The following is a 20080-nucleotide window of genomic DNA, read 5'->3' on the forward strand; positions in this document are numbered from 1 at the left end:
TAAACAAGTGGTTTCTATAAATATTTGACCGGAATGAAAAACATAACAACAACATAACAAAGTCATGTTCATGTTACCAGAAAAATGTGTGCAGGTATAACATAAAAAACTAAGGTTAACCAAACATAACTTAATTTCGTGCAACCGATTACAATAATTTTTTTACGTTTATCCCACTGATTATTTTTTTCAGTGCATGTTAAATATTTTACTTATAATAAAAATCACAGTTCTGAGTGAAAGACAGCAATTAACATCATTTACAGAATATACTGGAAAACTGATGAACCAACAAATCTCTTTTTGTAAATGTTGATATAAGAGATGTTTTAATTCTAATACTTTGACAAATGTTACATATTTCAAAAACAATGTTATTTATCTTCTTAGATAGCTATTGCTTCAAGTATGCTCATCCTATATTCCTCATCCTCTAGATCACCAAGTCTGTAAATCTTCAACTCTTTGTTCAACCAGCTAACTACTCAGTGACGAAATCCTGCTGCCCACTTTCCACTGGCTCCCCAGAAAACCACAAACTCTTTCAGTTCACACCTGAATTCATCTCTGATATCCAATAGATCTGCTTCATTGGGTCTTGGAACTTATTCTGTCGTCAAAGGAGCTTGCAAAGAAAAGCGTCTGGACTTCTTTAAGTTTACTTAAATGGTCCACCATTTGACCTTAGAACCGAAGAAGCTTCTCGGATGAGAGGTGAAACGTCTTCAAGTAAACTTAAAGAAGTCCAGACGCTTTTCTTTGCAAGCTCCTTTGACTACGATGACCTGGATGACTGAGAACCTTCACAGACAACTTATTCTGTCAGTTTTTTGTGTGTACTCTAAAGATTAAGATTTTAAGTTGCAGTCATGCTTTGTATCTTGGAACTTTGTAATGCACTGCACTGCATGATAAACCCTGACAAAACATTATGCAGCTGAAAACATCAGTGACTGATGATTATAAAATGCTCAGAGTCAATAAAAATGGCACAGAGGTAATGCAAAATAGTCATATTATAGGCCAAGAAATACATTCAAGATGAGATTGATAGTCGTTATTAACAGGTCAATAGCTCGCGAAATTATTTCCTACAGTGAACTGATGCCTACACAAATTCTGTTCCCATCCATATAATTGAGGGCCCTACAAGTGGCAAGCGACAATGCAACCTGATACTGTGACATGGCATTTACACTGCAGGTCACTTTTTAAAATAACATCAATATGTAAGTAAATAAAAGTTTATTTATACAGCAGATTTTGCAGACAAATGCCACAAAAAAACGAAATAATGCAATCATAAATGCATCATCAAAGCATTAAAGCCCTTTAAGTCATTCAAGTCTTCACAGAGTTCAGTGCATTCCACAGTCTGGGTGCAATAGTTTTGAAGCAGGTGTGAGAGGCCACTAAAAGGTTTTGATTCTATGACATCAGGCTACGAGAAGAGGTATATATATAGTTATATATGAATCATATCAACAATACAAGGAAGGGCTTCTCCATATAATGCTCTAAAACAGGGGTGTCAAACTCAAATACACAGTGGGCCAAAATTCAAAACTGGAACAAGGTCGCGGGCTAACATTAATATTTATTGAAAAAAAAATCTTCCTCCAGATTTAAGAATGGATCTCTTCCTATGGGCTCAAACAAGTTTTGCTGAAAAACTGAGTATGGGACAAGCAAAGCTTAATACTAAACAATATATATATTAGCTGTATAATACCAGTAGGCCAGCTCTAATAATAATTTGGTATGGCGCCCACGGGCCAGAGTTTGACACCTATGCTCTAAAAGTTACAAATAAAATTTAAAAAGTGCAGCAACTTTAAAACAGGGGTTATGAGTTCCTCTGTTTCAGAGAGCCAATAGTCTCGCTGCAGAGTTTTGGACAACCTGGAAACTATTCAGCCCTTTCTTGGCACGTAAATAGACAATTACAATAGTCCAGTCTCGTAGAGACAAAAGCATGAATTATCTTCTCAAGTTCACTTGCTGACACCATTGATTGAAGTTTTGAGCCGTTCCTCAAATGAAAGAAGCTAGTTCTTACTGTCTGTTTTAAGTTATATTTCTGGGAAAAAAGCTTTGTCAAAAATAACACAAAATTTCTGAGTGACCAGGATCACCCAATTTCTGATTAACCTCCTAGGACCTGGCGCCCAAATATGTGAACATCACATTTTCGGTTGTCTAGACCAAAATACTCAATTTTGGTCTACAAGGGCCTGATATTCACTTACGAGGACATTATACTGCCACTGTTCTTTTTTTTATTTTAAACGAATGTCCTCATATGTGGTTCTCGTTTATCTTCGAAATAAAAATCAGGTAAAAAAAAAAAAAAATCTGGTAATTCTTTGTTTTTACATTCATCGGGTCCCAATATGTCCAAATATCAAAGAGAAATTAAAAATGTATGCCATGGAAGAGTTCGGTTCTTAGGAGGTTAATGTTGGACACTGCAATTTCCAACATTAAACAGCAATAATCAATTAATCAGCAATATAATCAAAGTTTCAGTTTTATCTGGGGTTAGCTGTAAATAGTTTTTATTTAATCATTGATTAATGTTAGTTAAGCAATTAATTAAAGCAGACAGTTTGTGAATCTCTGAAGGCGTAAAAGAGCAGTATTGCTGAACATCATTAATATCTGGTCTAAAGGAAGAATATATATTAAAAAGAAAATAGGTCCCAGCACAGAGCCTTGAGGGACTCCACATTTAGACATAATTTGTTTTGCAGACACATTAAAACTCCCACCAGATTAGGATGTAGGATGAAAACCACTTTAAAACAGATCGGATATCTCAACCAGATTCTTCAGTCTTTTTATTAGGATAGTATGATTAATTGTGTCAAAAGCTGAGGAAAGGTCTAGTAAGACCAACGCTGTGTATTCTCCAGAATCGTCTGACATCATAATAGAGATGGACCGATCCGATATTACATATCGGTATCGGACTGATACTGACCGAAATTACTGGATCGGATATCGGAGAGAAATAAAAAATGTAATCCGATCCATTAAATATCACAAAAGCGCCTCACAAAACTAGCGACACAGTGTAACCCAGCTCATGACCTTAGCACGTGGGAGCAGTGTGCGTCTCGTGATAGAGCGGCTGTGGCGTGCGAGACCTGTCGGAGGTCTGGTTGAGCATTTGGAGCCTCGCTACGTGCTTCCAAACCAGCATTTCATCTCGGAGAAAGCTATCCCAGAGAAGTAAAGCAAGAGTGTAAGTTTACCTCTGAATGTTCATAAAGCATTCCCACGTTAAGCTTAACAACTGATATATGGTGCGACTGCCTCTCTCCCCTTCCTCTCCTGCGGCTACTTCAATCATGAAACTGATCAACGATCAGCTGATCGGCTTTTCCGTCGCAACCCCCATCTCTCTTGTTTGTTTATCGCCCACTTTGCGCCAGAAAGAGGAAACCAGCGGATAAACAACAGCAGCACGTTTAAACGTAATAAGCTGTTGTTAGAATTTATTTAATATTACTTTCTACACCAGGATTATTTTCTACGTTGCTGACAGCTGATAACTATGCAGGGGCGGGTCTAGCAAGGTTTTGCCAGGGGGCCAGGTAGGGCATTAACAGGAAAAGGGGGGCACAAAAACATACTTTTCTTTCTAATTGTCATGTCTGGCTTTTAATAAATAATTATCTGAATCTTACAACCAAAGTTTTCGTCTGATGTAAAATGTATAGAAATCCATTATTGTATATAGTAACTACTAAGTCAAATTTATAACCTAGAAAGCTACAGTACTCAAAGGCGGGAGACCTCGTTTGGCTCTTGGCGAAGGCGGTCACACTTTACTCCTCTCCTCCTCTCCCTTATCTTAGCAGGGGCTTAGCCTCTTATGTCCTTGTCTAGTCTCGTGTTTTTTGTATTCCTTTTCCCTGGAACACTCTCTCACAGTCTGTTCTCTAAAACCTAAAAGAGAATTATGGATTTGATCAACTGGTCCCTGAATGCTATTGACACCCTTTTCACAACGAGAAGTCTGGGCTGGTACTTTCCCTGCCGGATACACGATGGACGGGTGGCAGAAATGGAGAATCGTGTGCCTGGCGGGACTGTCGATCGAGGACGCTGAAGATATCTACCTATTCGGAACCATGATAACAGGGTTCTTGCTGATCGGAGCTGGCTTGGCCCTGGCTTATCGAAGAATTAAGAAAGCAGAACCGGCTGTTCCCCCACAAGGCTGCCCGCTGGGATTGAAACGATGGGACGAGGCATGAGTTCTCAGAATGGGCTCATTGAGTGCAGCATGGATAAGATCTTGGAGAAGCTTATGGCTGCTGTGAATACTCAGAATAGGACCTCTGAGCGCAAATTGGATTACATCTTGGAGAAGTTCACTCAGAATAACACCTCTGAGCAAAAGTTGGATCACATCTTGGAGCAGCTCACTGCGGTCGTGAGTTCTCAGAATCTGCTCTTTGAGCACAAGAATGACAAGACCACGGAGCGCAAGTTTGATAACATCATGGAGAAGCTCGCGGCTCTCCAACGGGTGATTGAGAGACCAGTGTCGGACTGTTAAGAACAGCTTTGAAATTCTCATGAGCTGTTCGCACTAAAGAAAAAGCACCATCATAACGCGGCTATCCCTTCGGCACCAGCTACGGGCTCAAGGCGGGAGCTGAACAAAATCACCCTGATAACGACTGTGTTTAGACTGTTCTTCCCATTCTATGCAAGGCCACCTGGGTTGGCTGGAATACTGTTTACTTAGCCTGGCAGGGCGAAGGACACTGTCTCAGCTGAACTCTGGACACAAATAACACACATACACATACACTGATACGCACTCACTCATCCCCCCTCCCTTTCCAAACGCCTTCGATGCTTGTTCCCTCCTGGAGAACACGGTGGGTCTGGGCCCGCGCTGGAATAATAGCGCAGGGCAGGGTGGCTGCTGTGTTTGCTTCGGATTACTCCTCACCCCCTACCCAACCCTGTTGCTTGTCACGTGCTCCATAATGTTGTGCTGTGGACATTTATGTGCTTCTGTGCAGAGGAGTTTTTTGGTTTCGTGTTCTCATGCTGTCCTCTCATAGGAGCCCAGCATGAGTAGAGGTCTCTTTTTTTCCTCTTGTACTTTCCCATTGTAGTGTACATTTCAGTGTTTTTCTGTAATGCTACTAATCTCCGACCTGTATCCCCATGTGATGTCTGTGTTGTGTGTGTAGGGTGGGGGGGTCCCATTTCACTGCAGGGCAACCTGCATGTGGCGAATAAAGCTTTGATTGATTGATTGATTGATTGATCATGTTGAATCTATTTAATTATTGTAGAAAAATTATTGACTACTGTGCTTTTTTTTTATACGTGCTTTAAATTAAAGTTGATTACGTCAATTAAGCATTATGGGGGGGGTTCCCTATTTTTTTATTTTTTTTTTGCTGGGAGTTGGCAACCCTATTAGTTAGGTTGTTTAATATTTCCACTAAGTACTCTTTAAAATACCAGAATAGGGAGGATGGTGTAGGTTTAAGTTTATTAGATTGATCAGTTTTGCTGAACTATGAAATATTTTGGGTGCAGTGTATTTTTTGCATACAGGTTTAACAGAATAGCTTTAGTGGTTTTCTTTTTTAAACTTGAGTATGAACTTATACAAAATGCAGCAAGATATTTAAAAAAACATTTTATTGATTATGAAATACCCTATATCGGATTTATATCGGTATCGGCAGATATCCAAATTTATGATATCGGTATCGGACATAAAAAAGTGCTATCGTGCCATCTCTACATCATAATATCATTGGTAACTTTAAGCACTGCTTTTTCTAGATTCTTGCTTAGAGCTAAAGTTGAGATAAAAAAAAAAGACACAATTATGGTCACACGGACACATTGCTATTGTTGTTTTATTACTTACTTAATCAATATATAATATCTAACCTTTTTGTGTGGGTTCTAAAACCCATAGACTTTTCACTGTGAAGAGATGACATGACATTTTATAACATATTTTTAAAATTAACAGCACAGTATGTTGAAATGAAAAGACCCAGAAACAGGCAAAAAAAAAAGAAAAAGAAAATCCCCAGCCAGGGACATCACCAAACAGATATGGAAAAGTTCGCAATGAAAACCACTGAAAAGCCCAAAGAGTCACAGATGGGTGGTTACCCTCAGCCCCTGCACTCTGCGAGGTATGGAGTATTTATTTAAGGTATTACATGCAGAAGCTGTAACACTGACCAGATTAATATTGATTATCATTATGGAAGAAACTAAAGTGCACAGGCTTCATCTTTTTAGCCTCTAAGCTAAATTTATTTGAGATGTTTTCATGGACCCTGTCACGGCCTGGGGGATTGTGTTCAGCTGATTCTGGAGTCCTGCGCTTGAGTCCCCCACGTTGAACCGTAACAGACCTGAAGAAAAATGCTAACTCTGGATATCATTAATATTAGAGGAAAACTGAAAAACTATCAATCAAAAATTGTCCATCCATCCATTCTATTATATCCATGGATAGTACACTGCTGCAGTGTAATTTGACATTGGATCATTGTTAGCAGTAGCAGCTAAAAAATACATTTATTAAGTGTTTAAACCTATAACAGAATTAAATTCAGGAAGGATGAATGGGATGGAAGTATCTGCTGAATCAGTAAGCAAATACTAAGCTGTTAGAGCATTAGATACTGTTAACTAAAACTAATGGATTCAGATAAACTAATTTGACCTTAGATCCTTAGATTAAGGGTGTATTCTGTGGTGCTTTTACCTCGATATTACATATTATCAGGGTTTTAGTGTAGAAAAAATACATAAACAAAAGCAAAAATATTTTGAGATACCAATATATTTAATAGCTTTGTTATTTATTTATTTATTGTGATTATACAGTTTGTACTATGACATTTTCTTTCAACTCTTTCAAAATCTTGTCAGGAGTTATCACTCAAAAGTTTAATACTCATAAATGTATAGGCATAATATGTTATGTACACTCAAAAAAGTGAAATTGAATGGCTATTGCATTTACAAGTCTCTAACAAAATTAATTTATGTTTCCAAGGTGAACTTAATTAAATCATATACGATCTGCATAAAATTTACCAACTTAGCACCTCTTAAATGTATTCTTGTTGATATGACATGATAAAATCTAACGAGAGTGGTTAGTTGCCTTAAAGACTCGCGATATCACAAGATCACGGGTGATTTTAACCACAGGAGGCAGGAAACCACATGGTTTGCTTCACGGTCATCTTGGAAAGGTAAGAGTGAATCTGTCTTCATCCATCCAGATGAAAATACTTTTTGCGCAAAGATATCATTAGTTTGTCTATTCTTTTCAGTGATATTTATTCATATTTGTTTTTTTTGTTTTGTTTTTTTTAAATCTGTCTGTTTATGCCATTCTAGCTAGCTAACACGTTAGTGCAACAATATAGCACAATGTCAAGCTAGCACAAGTATAAAAGCCTAATATGAAAGACATAGCTACTTCAAATGTAGATATTGTTTATAACTTAACCTCTGCAAATAAGCTACTTGGGCTCTACCACAGAAACTTTTGTGATAAATATACATTTTATTTATGGGTTGTTGAAATGTGTAAGTTTGTAAGTTGCAACTGTTGCACAGTAGTTTACTTAACAATTGATGTATGTTTTTAGTACACTGAGGAGGAAATTACAATTATTTATTTTAATTCCTGAAGCGAATGTTATGCTTTAATAATTTTACTTCTGAGAGAATTCCAGTTTAAATTTGGTTACATAATGTAAATAATTCATTTTGAAATTCTTCACCCCTGTTCAACATGGTAAAATGTTGAACTCACTGAAAAGGAAAGAGTCCAAATTACAGGAATTAACTCGGTTTTTTTTATGACAGGCAGTCTAATAAATCTAAAATGTTTTTAAAATTAATGTGGCATTATTTTATTTACATCCATTTTAATGGACATAGCATGCCACACTTTTATCCGAATTGCTTTGTTGAAATCAGATCTACCCTTGTTGAAAATGGTTAATGGTTGTCTTAATTTCCTCTTTTAGGCTGTTGTGAAATGGCTGCAATGGTGAAACTCATTCTCGGAGAAAATGATTCCCGGAGATTGATCCTTCCAAATGGGATGCCAGTGTCTGTCAGTGAGCTAGTTCAGCAGATAAAGGGACAGTGTGGAGTTAATGGGGACTTCAGGCTTCACTTCATGGATGCAGAATTTGGGAATGAATTCACCAACTTGGAGTCAATGTCGGACATCCAGGACAAAAGTACCATCGAGGTCATCTTTAGCTCAGTTGCACCTGTCGAATCTGGTGAGCCACTCCTCCCTCTTTACTCATCTGCTGCCACTTCCCGCGCTCTAGATGACTCCTCATCCCTTTCATCTCCTGGGAACTCATTTGATACAGACATATTATCTTCTCCTGAATCTACGTCCTCAAGAGCCACTGCATGGCCCAATGTCTTCCCCATTCCCCAGTTCTCTTACAATACTCAACTACAGCTGGCCAGGGCCAATGCTGCTTTCAAAGAAACTGGAGCTTTGTTGAATCCTGATCATAAAATTAAGTCTGACAGGGAGTTTGATGAGGTAGCAGAAGCTCTTGTAACAACCTATCCATGTTTGAAAGAGCCTGGTTCAGTCACTGGATATGGCGGATAGAAAACAAGCTTGAAGTATAAACTTGCTAACTACCGAACAACAGCTTGTTCAGCTTGGACAGCTTGGATGCCCTGAAGTTACTGTGAATTCTGTAAAACATAAACCTGATGGCAAATGTACTCCTGCATATGGCGTGAAGAAGCCAAAAAAAGCTGAAGTGAATTACTGCCCCACTTATCCAGCTGGTGAAACTGCAGAGACACTAGAAGAAATCAGAGTAGACCTCCTGTCAGAAGCTAAGAAAAAACACAATGACCACAGGGTGGCTGCAATGATGGAGAAGACCTTTGCTCTCAGAAGGCAAGAGGTAGTACTTGAAGCACTGATGATCGCTGATTTCAAAATGAGGTGGCCAGCTCTCTTCCATGTGTGCGAGGTAATTGAATGGGTTTGAAAAAAAAAAAATCAATATTTTGCTTCCATTGAATTATTATATAAAAGGAACTTGTGACCAAATGGGATTTACTGAAGGTCAGCTAAAGCAGCCTGTGTTAGCTCAGCTACAAATATCAATGCATTCACATGTATTGAACAGACTTGACTGACTTTTAAGTGTACTGAATAATGACAACACAATCCCCTGTTAATTATTTGTGGTATCTTCCTTTTTTAAGTATCCTGGGTTTTTTTTGAAAGGTGCTGTGTAAATCTCAGTTATAAATGTATTCTTATTATTAGCCAAACTGAGTTTTGTCTGTTGGATTATTATTCTGCCTTTTGCAGGTGAGTGCAGAATTCAAGAGGATTACAACAATCCATTTGCAGTCCAAGTTCTTCTCCCAGCTGGATAGTTATTCGGCAAACCTTATGAAGTTATATGCCAAGAAGGTTGGAGTACAAGGGAGAAAAATTAAGACCATCGTGGCACCTGCAACCTAGGTATGACAAGATATATTTATACAAGCCCATTTGAAGAAAGTTTGGATATTGTGTAAAGTGTAACTAAAACCAGAATGCAGTGATTTGCATTTCAAAACCATCTTTTACTTACAAATAAACATAGAAATGTGGTGAGTTAGAAACATTTGTAAATGTTTTTGTACTTGATTCTAATCTGCTGCTGAGTCATTTTTACTCTGCTTGAACTGCAGCTTCTAGAACACAGTTTAGAAAACTAATCAGTTAAATCAACACGTTCTCACTCCCAACTCGTCAAATATGTGACGCATGGTCAGGCTCCCTCTGCTTCACTTATCGACGCGCAGGGTACCCCCCTTGCGTCGAGAATTGACGTGCAGGGTCCTCTCATTGAATACTATATACGCTCCCTAAACGTTGCTTATTGACGACAAGAGATTGCCGCGCAAGAGCCTGATGTCCGTATATTTATATATTTCCGAAATCACATTGTAGTGACGTATACTGAACACAATAAATTATATAATGTAAACAACTACCTGAAAAACGGGTAGAACGATACTTTTGTATCGTTTATTACATTTATGGAGGGAGTGGTGTATGCTGGGTAATGGCACAGCTAGCGACTGGGTGACTTTATTCACCCACTTCGGCTGTTATCAGTCCATACAATGGGCGTTATTAGCAGAAATCAGTCCCATAGATATGGGCCATCTCCTGCTAGATTGTTCAGAAGGTTGTTATCATCCATCCAGATGGAGGATCACTAACAGGAGCGTGGGAAGACTCCAGAATCCACTCTGGCTGGAATCCGGTGGATACAGCAGTGTTTACGGTGTAAACGTTAGCTTATATTGTAGTAAAGCTGTTACTGTTTAAACGATGTTAGGACAGAAATATTAGCTTCTGTCATGACTGATGAAGTTACTAGTTAATAAAGTTTCCAGTAAAGTGTTTAATCGCAGCCACAGATTGACAGCAAATATCTCGATTAGCTTCAGTGCATCTGTAATAAATATGTGCAAGTTTCAGTGCTTTGTTTAAACTGTATGATACTTATACTGACCCAGGGTCAGTGTAAAATACAATCCTAGCTGTGTGAACAAAGTCTGGCTCCTTTAATCCTGCATGACAAGCCGCAGGATGCAGGTTATTATTACTCTTTCCTGCTGGCACACCTGTCACACCTGAGAGTCAGCTAGAAACTTACAGTGACGTGGACATCATGCAAAGACTGCCAGACTCTGTAATACTGTAAATGATCAGTGACTCAGGTTAACACTAAACTTTAAACAGTCCCTCTGTGTCTCTCTGTGTGCTGAACATTTAGGATTTCATTCAGGCTGCATTGACTGTGGGACTTTTCTGTGTTAAAAGCAGGTTGAAGACGGCTCAGAAACATTTGAAGATTAAAATTCTCTACTCAGATGTATTTTTGTTTCTAATTTATGTTTGTTGTTGTTTAACACAGATTTCCGAAGAGCAAAGATGAGCACTGTTGCTCAATCCTTAATAGTTTAAACCAGGGCTGGACTGGAAATCCAAAGTCCAGATTCTTCTTCCACAGAAGTTTCATTTGTCAGTGTTGGACTGCTGATCACCCGAAGAACTCATTTCATTTATTCTCCACATAATGTTGATTTACAGAAATGTTTCACAGGAACTGATTCCTCCCAAAGGGTGAACTAGTGTGTTTCCATAGATTATTTCTGTATGAATGTACTTCTTAAATGAAGGCAAGTGTTTGTCCTGTTTTGTTCCTCAGGTACAGTACGGGATATTAAGGGCAGGCGGTCATCACTGGGGGAAGACAAGAAGCAGACGTATTTCCAAGAGGGAGCTGCAGTGAGGACACAGCCTGGTCACTGAGGTCAGAGGTCAGAATCTGAAACAGTTTATATTCTAGCGGTTATAAAAAAATCTAAATATATTTTTAAAGAAACCTTTAAATAATATTTTAAATCATAATTATGATTATGATTATAAATATCAGACATTTAAGTGGATTTTCTGTTACATGTATTGTTTTCGCCCTGCGATAAACTGGCAGCCTGTCCTGTCTTTGTCCTGTATGAGCTGAGTATGAGTTCAGTAAAGAAACCTTACAAAAGTTAACAATAAACCTGCATCCCTGTACGTTGTTGTCCACAGGATGAGAAAATCAAGCTGGAAGACTGTGGAACATGTTAATAAATGTTTGTGTTTATCCCTGTGTCTTTCACAGGAGGTGCTGGAAGGTTTCCCTTATAGTTCCTGGTGAATCAAAGCAGAACCATAAAGGTTGCTGGACTGCATGATGGCCTTACCCCTGAGCAGTCATCCTGTTAAAGGAGGAACCAGTTAGAAGCTGTTTTCAAAGTAGCTGAGCAGATTTCATCTCAAGTAAGCGATTAACTGTTTGTTCATTTGTTCTGCCACTTAAAGGACATTTAAGGACATCTTTTGATTGTCCAGTTGAGTTAATTCTACTGGCTTTCATGGTCATTTGTGATTATGGACATATTTTTCATGCACATCAACCATTTAGTAAATTCTATCTATTTAGTAATATCTGTCAGCTATAAAATGTAATATAAATATAAAAAATATCTAAATATCTCGTGCCCTTTATATTTTAATGATGTAAGACCAGACGTCTGTTATCGTGTTACATTAGCATTCCTCACATATCAGTAAGATGCTGTACAGTACAATCCTACTGACAGCAGAGGGATAACGACGGCTATTCAACATCGTTACACGACATATTCGAGCTGCAGGATGCAGACAAAGTGACTAAATCATCTTTTTTTGTGGTTTATTGTCTTCAAACCAGCAGACAAAGCCGATGGCAGAAGATGTCAGAGAAGAACTTCAGGCCGTGTACTGAAAAGGTATTTTTTTCTTGTTATCAAAAGACATTTGGAGTGACGGCTTCTACAACTGGTTGTGCTGAAGTAAAGCTTACAGTCTAAGAAGCCACAGTGTTGATATTCAGCACAAAGAGAAAAGCTCACTTGTTCAGGTTTAATTTAAAGGTTTCTGTGTCCCAATGAGCCATTTACACTGACCAGTGTCAGTTTAACATTCATTATTTAGTTCCAACATTTCTAAGAGAAATAACTGAATGTAAAAAATGGCAGCACTCAGGCCAGGTTTAATTGATAGAGATATATGCATGCATTATGAAATTTATGTATCCCAGATAATTGTTATTCATCTAGTCATGGCAGACCCAACCCTCCCTCCCAAGTTAACTGCAACCCAAAATAACTAGTGGGGCTATTTTACACACTCACAACCAGTGTGGGGTAAAAAGAGCCACCAAAAAGCTGTCAGCCTGCACAGCTACAGATGTGCTAAAAGCTATAAGAGTTAGAAGCTCTGCTTATGGAGAAACTTTCTAAGCCTAACAGGGGACAGGTACTCTTGCCCAAATAACATGATATAACCCCACATACAGCCCAGCCATAAAGTGAACAAAGTCATTTAGTTAAAGACAGCATGGGACCAAATGCATGTAACCAGCCTGCACCAACCTGACATTTCTTCCTCCTGAATTAAATGAATGAATGGATGAAAGTTAAATGACTACAAACCTAAAGCCACTAGTTCCCACACTGGAGCTCCCTGACACTGTGTGTTAATTGTACTGAGCTTGTGTCAACAGTTGTAACAGGCTAAGCCACCTGAGACACTGCATTGAATGATTGTTTCTGTTTTAATGATTTCAGCTGGCTGATGTCTGATGTTCTTTTTCCTTTCAGTAGATCAAAGCAGCTCGTTCTCTTTCTGCTTCCATTTTGGTGGCAAGAAGAAGAAGAATACAAATGCTTCAGCGAAGTGGCGTTCATGGTCTCAGTGAACAGTCATGGTCACACACTGCATGTGGTTTTAAAAGCAACATGTCTGTTCACCACAACAGTCGAGATGTGTAATATTAGTGCAGCTACGGTTTGTTCTTGAACATCAGTTCTGTTTTCTACTTTGACCACTTAGACCAAAAAAGTGTTGTTTTCAGATTCTTTCTTTTAAATCTGTAAAGCACCTGCTCATTTTTTATTAAAATTAGTTTCACATAAATGTTAGTGTTTCCTTTATGATCTTTTAATGCTTACACTACACTGTACACGTCTACATTAGAGACATTTCTGTTAACTATTTATGAGACTGGGCTGCTTGACTACGATTTGGAAGTAGATGCAAAATCACACGGATCGTGCTATTGTTTGTTTTTTAATACAATGGACTGAACACAGGACGTGTCTGACTAAGCAAAGATTAATCTGATCCCATTTCTACCTGTCTCTACTGTTTCAACATTTCACTGAAGTTTGCTCAACTATAACTGTCAGGATATATATTTATTCCAGCTCTCGTAGGGCAAAGGAATGACTCAGACTTGTCAAATGTTCTTTGATTTGATACACAATGTGAAGTTCATAATTTTCTTACAAATAAAACTATAATGACAAACATGAACAGCTGTGCTTATTTCTGAGACGTGATTTTTTTTTTTAATGTGTTCATATTTAAACAGTGTGCATCTGTATGCTGATACTGTAATGGTGAACCTGAGGTGATGGTCAACAGAAGGCAAATATATATAAATATAAAACAACATTGAAGTAATGTCTTTACCCTGTGCAGCGTGTGTGGACGCTGTGCACGCAATCACCTTATTCACTGTAGTAAACGTGCACCGCTAGCTCACGTGACTGACTGTCTCCATGGTTACATCGTATATTATTAGCTATGTAAACAGCTTCCAAAGATGCCGCCATAGCTCTCTGCAGCTGTAACACTTTCACGCTTTGCAAATTATTTCACGTTTTTGATAGTTATGAAGACAGAATATGTTTTTAAAGACACGCTAGGCTGTTGCTATGGTGGTTGCTGTGGACTAGGGTGGACCGCGCGTCCGATTCCTGTTATTAGCTGTCCGCCGTAGGAAGGCTGCGTTCCATTTACAAGTAGCGCCAGTCTGCCGTAACTCGAACTCAAACCCCCGTTCATGACACGCAGACACACACATAAAGCACTTTGCCTCACCATGAGAATGCAACTTTACTAAAACCTTTAAAGTATCTGATATAGGATAGAAAAATGAAGCAACCAGAGATTTAATGATGAAGACTCTGGGTTCTGTAGTTCACGTTACAGTCCTGAATGACTCTTTGCATATAATTTATTGAAGAGGAGTTTAGAATGCACTTTGCATTTAGACTGTTGCTGTTTAATTTTTTAAATAGTTACTGTGTTATGTCATGAATAAGGTTCACCTGCTGGGGGGTTTGATGGATCAGCTGGACAATACAGTCAAAGACAAACTTCATTCATCATATGCAAGAATCCTAGTTGGATTTTTGTTTCCACTCATATTTTTGAACCAAATATTGAAAATAATTCTGACAGACTGGATACCTGGCCAGGTGTACATTACCTTTCACTCAAGCATCCCAGGACAGAGCCCTGCCCCACCATGAGCCTGGGTGGATATGTGGTTATAATATAAAATGACTGATACTGAATATGAATATTTCACGAAAATCGAATTATAATATGAATTCCTAGGTGTTTGTTATATCCAGCAAGGGTAATATTGATTACATATGTCTGAATTGCTAACCCTAACCCTAGTTCAACAGACCACAATGCCCTGGACTGTCAGCATTATTACATGCTGTGAACATAAGTAGCTTTGATCACAGTTTATGTTGTAAAAGGAATATTGAAATAAAGATCAACATTGTGATATTATTTCTTCCAAACTGACCAGAAACATGCTTGTCATACTCTCACAGCAAAGGATCAGACTCACTGTGCATGACAGCTCAGGCCAATGATGTCTGTTAGATTGTCAGTTGTTTAGTATGCTTCTGTACAGTTAGGGTCACCATCTCGATTTCAGAATAATTAATATGCGGAAAACACTAAAAGTTGGTTGTCTTCCAATATTCTAACATAATTAAAAAACTTTGACTTTGTAAGTACATATTGTTACAGTCCTAATGCCAGCATAATTCTTCATAACTCCTGCTTTGAAATACTGAACTTTAAAATTTACCTGATGAAAGATAATTTACAGTGGCACTCTGTCAGGATAATTCTGACTATAAGATCACCGTATTAATCTGAATGATTCTCAAATGTGCTGTGAATGAATGCTGATGCAAGTCACTGTGGGAAAACTGTTAATAAAATGAATCTGTGACACATGCAACACATTCACAGAGGAAGAGGACACAAAGGGAGGACACGCAGAGGCTGTGTTAAAGTCAGAAATCCAAATCTTTAGTCAAAAACAGGCGGCGGTTACAAACAGGAAGACAAGCAGTCCATCAAACAGTCTACAGGATCAAACATACAGAGAATTCAAACAACAGTAAAAAATAACTGGACACTGAAAAACATGTGCAATGTGAGATGCAATAAAAGGAAGCAGCGCAGTATATTCCCTGAATTATCATCAATTACAAAAGAGAAAAATGACAATTTCTAAGGATTATTTTCTTAATTGCAGTTAGACTGTGGCTGGTAAAGATGGAAACATACAGAATGTAAACTGTGTGAGTTTGGCAAACTTTGTTAGTAACAAATGAGGTAAAAAAAACAAAACAGACAAAACACAGAAAGAGGCTCTCAGTATTCATTAATAATTAGAAAGCATCTAAACATTCTGGTCGTGGATTTTTACAGTCTTAGTTCCACTCGCTGTCATCATTATAATCATCATGATCAATGGCGAGGTCCTGAGGTGGGCGGGGCTGTCTCTGGTGATGTCACCATGAAGGAACAGCATCTGGCACGTGTTGCTGAAACATCCCAGTACACTGGTGTAGTTTCCTCTCCAGCTGTTTGACATTTGACACTTGAACATTAAGGGGAAGAAGAAGAAACAGTGTTAGGTCAGGTGACCACATGGTTTCTGAAGTAACTGACAGGAAGTAACCAGGCCGTTAGAAATGGATGGCATGTGTTTAGAGTTACTGTAGTTGGGTAACTCTACTTACCAAAAGCAGAAGCACACAGATGAACAAAGCTGCTGAATGTTGCAGGAACATGCTCATGTGTGGTGGTTATTCAGTGCTGCAGGTTAGACAGTCCAAGACTGATATCCTGCCCATCTGAGAGTTTGAAAACACACATGCAAAGATTTATTTTGTGTTACAGTCAAAGTTGGATGTTCAATTTGTCCTTTAAAAATGTTTGTGTATTTGAAAGCACTAACATTTAAGGATGACTCTAATTGTCTCTCTCTAAGAGTGTCTCCTTTAAAGGGGAGACAAGTGTATCCACTGATCTACGTCACTTTACCTGGATGATGACTCCTCTCTCCCTCACTCAGAAACACTCCTAATATAACCAAGCAAATAAATAATATTGAAGATTTACTTACATCATTACAAAAACATCGAAAACATCTCCCTTTGATTCCATTTCTCCATTCCTGCTAAACATCAGGCAACAAATATCCCAGTAAATCACAGTAAAATGTAAAGCACATGTTTTCTCTGCTTTGTCTAACCTCTGCAGAGCCTCTGTCAAGAAAAACATATCTGTAAGCATAAAACAAATATACATTTCATAACACGTCACTGGACAAACCTCGGTCTGTTGATTTCCTCTGTGCAGTGCAGACGAGCATCAATCAGCAAGTCAAGGTGGTGAGATGGACTGGTGTCCTTTGTGACTCTGCTAGTTCTTCTGAGGAAACACCACCGTCTCTCCACACCCTCACCATCTGTGAGCACAAACTGCTGCTCTGCCAGCATGTAGGAAATCACATATCACACACAGGGGTGAAGAAACATTAGAGCTCAACTTTGGATACTTTAGATCTAAACAGATCAAAGTAGCTCTTAGTTTCAGCAATCAGTGAACAGACAAACAATGATACTGATTCTGTATGAATACAATATGGTATTTTCAATACAGGTGTCAAATTAATTTATTAAAACTAATACAGATATATTTTTTATTTTTATTTTTTTATTTAACAATTGCAACTGAATGAATTAAATAAAAATATATTGTCACATTCTGCATTCTCAAAAACAAAAGTAAATTTTTGATTAACATAAAAAATATGAATTACAAAAAATTATTGTATATTATTAAAAAATTATCCAACCATGACCAAAGTCAGAATCTTCATTACAGTACTGTGGACTTACTGCTTGGGTAATAGTGATAAACTTCAGGGAGATCATGATGACAGAAAACTGTAAACAACACTCTGAAGTCAAGCTTCTTCTCTTGTTTCTGTGACCTCAGCATCCTGACAGACTTGAAGTTGCCAAAGATTTTAGAAAGTGATAATTATAGGGAAGAAACTTCTATTTTTCATCCATTTAATCAAACATTTGATTCCTCAGCTGTCTCAGTCCTATAGCATTCTGCAACTACAACTAACCTGAGGACACTTGGATTTGGCTGCAGGTGCCCCTGTACATCCTTCTCAGCAGCACACATGTGGTGTCATCACAAGACTAAAGGTGGCATCCCGTGTCACGGTCTTATCATCATCCAACTGGAGAAGAAACATTTACGCACCTCCTGGTTTTGTTTTCTGATCCTGCAAAAAGACCGAGGACAACAAAGCCCAGAGAACACGAGATACACAACATCCAACATTCAGACTCAACAGCCTCCATAAATGAAGAGCACCAGGTTGGTTCAGTTATACTAGATATGAGCATACTTCACATTACTGTTTATGAATAATAATCAAGAGACAAATTTTGAAGATGCAGAGCATGAGGTCCCATCATCAGACTGCAAACAAACATCCACCAGGCTTCTTTGTTGGCAGAGGTGATGATTCTCCCATCAGGGATCAGTAGCGTGCATTAACCTGTGGTATAAGCAGCAGTCACTGAAATATTACTGTTTCAGATATGAAATCTAGCACATAAAAGCCAGGGTGGGAGGGATCTCTGCAAACTGATTTACCTCTGCAAGTGTGAGGCTGTTCTTCCAACCTCAACAGAAATCTGACTCTCCAGTCACAGACAAACAAAAAACTCCAGCTGGGAGATAGAAAACGCTGCTTGGGTCTTGCTGGATGTTGCTGGGCAGAGTCCGCACATTAGCAGGGTGCTTCTTGGTCCCACCGACCCATGTGGACAGCGACTGTGGAGAACTGTTCTGGCAAACAGAAAAGAGTAACAAATCTATTTAAAATTAATGCAAGCTTGCTACAGCTGTATGTATGAACATGTGTTTCTGTGCTCACAGTCCAGCTCTCAGGAACCTGCAGTTAATTTTAAGTCTACTTCATATGATACTTAAAGTATCATACAGTTTAAACGAAGCACTGAAACTTGCACATATTTATTATAGATGCATTGAAGCTAATCGAGATATTTAGTGTCAGTCTGTGGCTGCGATTAATCACTTTACTGGAAACTTTATTAACTAGTAACTTCATCAGTCATGACAGAAGCTAATATTTCTGTCCTAACATCGTTTAAACAGTAACAGCTTTACTACAATATAAGCTAACGTTTACACCGTAACTTTAAGCTAGCACCATAAAGACGGTAAAACACGTAATAATATCTACAAATGCATCTTAAAGCTGTTATATTAGCACTTGGTGTATTACTAACATAACCACATTAACATTATTGACACTCGCTGACTTTTAATAGTCATTCTATAAATGCTGTCTGTTTAAATGGCCTTACCTGTAAACACTGCTGTATCCACTGGATTCCAGCCAGAGTGGATTCTGGAGTATTCCCACGCTCCGGTTAGTGATCCTCCATCTGGATGGATGATAACAACCTTCTGAACAATCTAGCAGGAGATGGCCCATATCTATGGGACTGATTTCTGCTAATAACGCCTGATGGACTGATAACAGCCGAAGCGGGTGTTGTGTCCACACATACTATTGCATTTGTTCTGTAGATGCATTTACCAGAAGCGCTAGAGGGCGCTAGTGAGTATGTTGTTCTGGTTGTGGTTTTTGAAGAAGAAAAAGAAAAACGAAGAAAGGAGTTATCTCCGGTAATCCTCTGTTCCTACCTGCGTGTGTGTAATGCCTGCTGAACTAACACCACACAACAAGTGGCGACGAGAGTAGTGGTGATTAAGTTATGGCTCTGCTCTCTTTGCAACCCCCGGCTATGTTCCTGGATTGTCCGGGCGAACCGAAAATTCCATTTGCTGCGTGGAAAAAGTTGTTCGATAACTACTTGCTTGCGATCGGGGGTAATGACTTTGCTATGGAGAGGAAGAGGGCCCTGCTCATTCACTGCTTGGGAACGGAGGGACAACGAATCTACAGCGCCTTACCACTCGCTACGGATGATTACAAGGGATCCGTAAAGGCTTTGGAAACGTACTTTCATCCTAAAGTCAGTGTTGTCGCCGAGAGATACCGCTTCAGGCAACGAGCCCAAGCTGTCGGTGAGTCTACAGATCACTACGTTGCAGCACTGCGTGAGCTCATGAAACAATGTAAGTTCGGGGCTATGGACAATGAAATGTTGCGGGATCAACTTGTAGAGAAGACAAATAATGCTTGTATACGTTTTCACGTATACAAGCATCTTACAATTTAAG

General features: G+C 38.7%; 2 long non-coding RNA genes across 2 annotated transcripts; both read right to left on the bottom strand.

The window, feature by feature from the left end:
• Nucleotides 1–15777: 15777 nt before the first annotated feature.
• LOC146389152 (uncharacterized) lies at nt 15778–17367 on the bottom strand. Its single transcript, XR_014799990.1, has 2 exons — nt 16519–17367; nt 15778–16376 (listed from the first exon to the last, which is right to left on the bottom strand). It is a non-coding gene; the product is annotated as an uncharacterized LOC146389152 (long non-coding RNA).
• Nucleotides 17368–17678: 311 nt separating this feature from the next.
• LOC146389153 (uncharacterized) lies at nt 17679–19335 on the bottom strand. Its single transcript, XR_014799991.1, has 3 exons — nt 19198–19335; nt 18461–18655; nt 17679–18362 (listed from the first exon to the last, which is right to left on the bottom strand). It is a non-coding gene; the product is annotated as an uncharacterized LOC146389153 (long non-coding RNA).
• Nucleotides 19336–20080: the final 745 nt, after the last annotated feature.

This window comes from Perissodus microlepis, chromosome 4 (assembly GCF_051167445.1).
Source record: "Perissodus microlepis isolate ML-2025 ecotype Zambia chromosome 4, ASM5116744v1, whole genome shotgun sequence".
Taxonomy (NCBI): Eukaryota; Metazoa; Chordata; class Actinopteri; order Cichliformes; family Cichlidae; genus Perissodus; species Perissodus microlepis.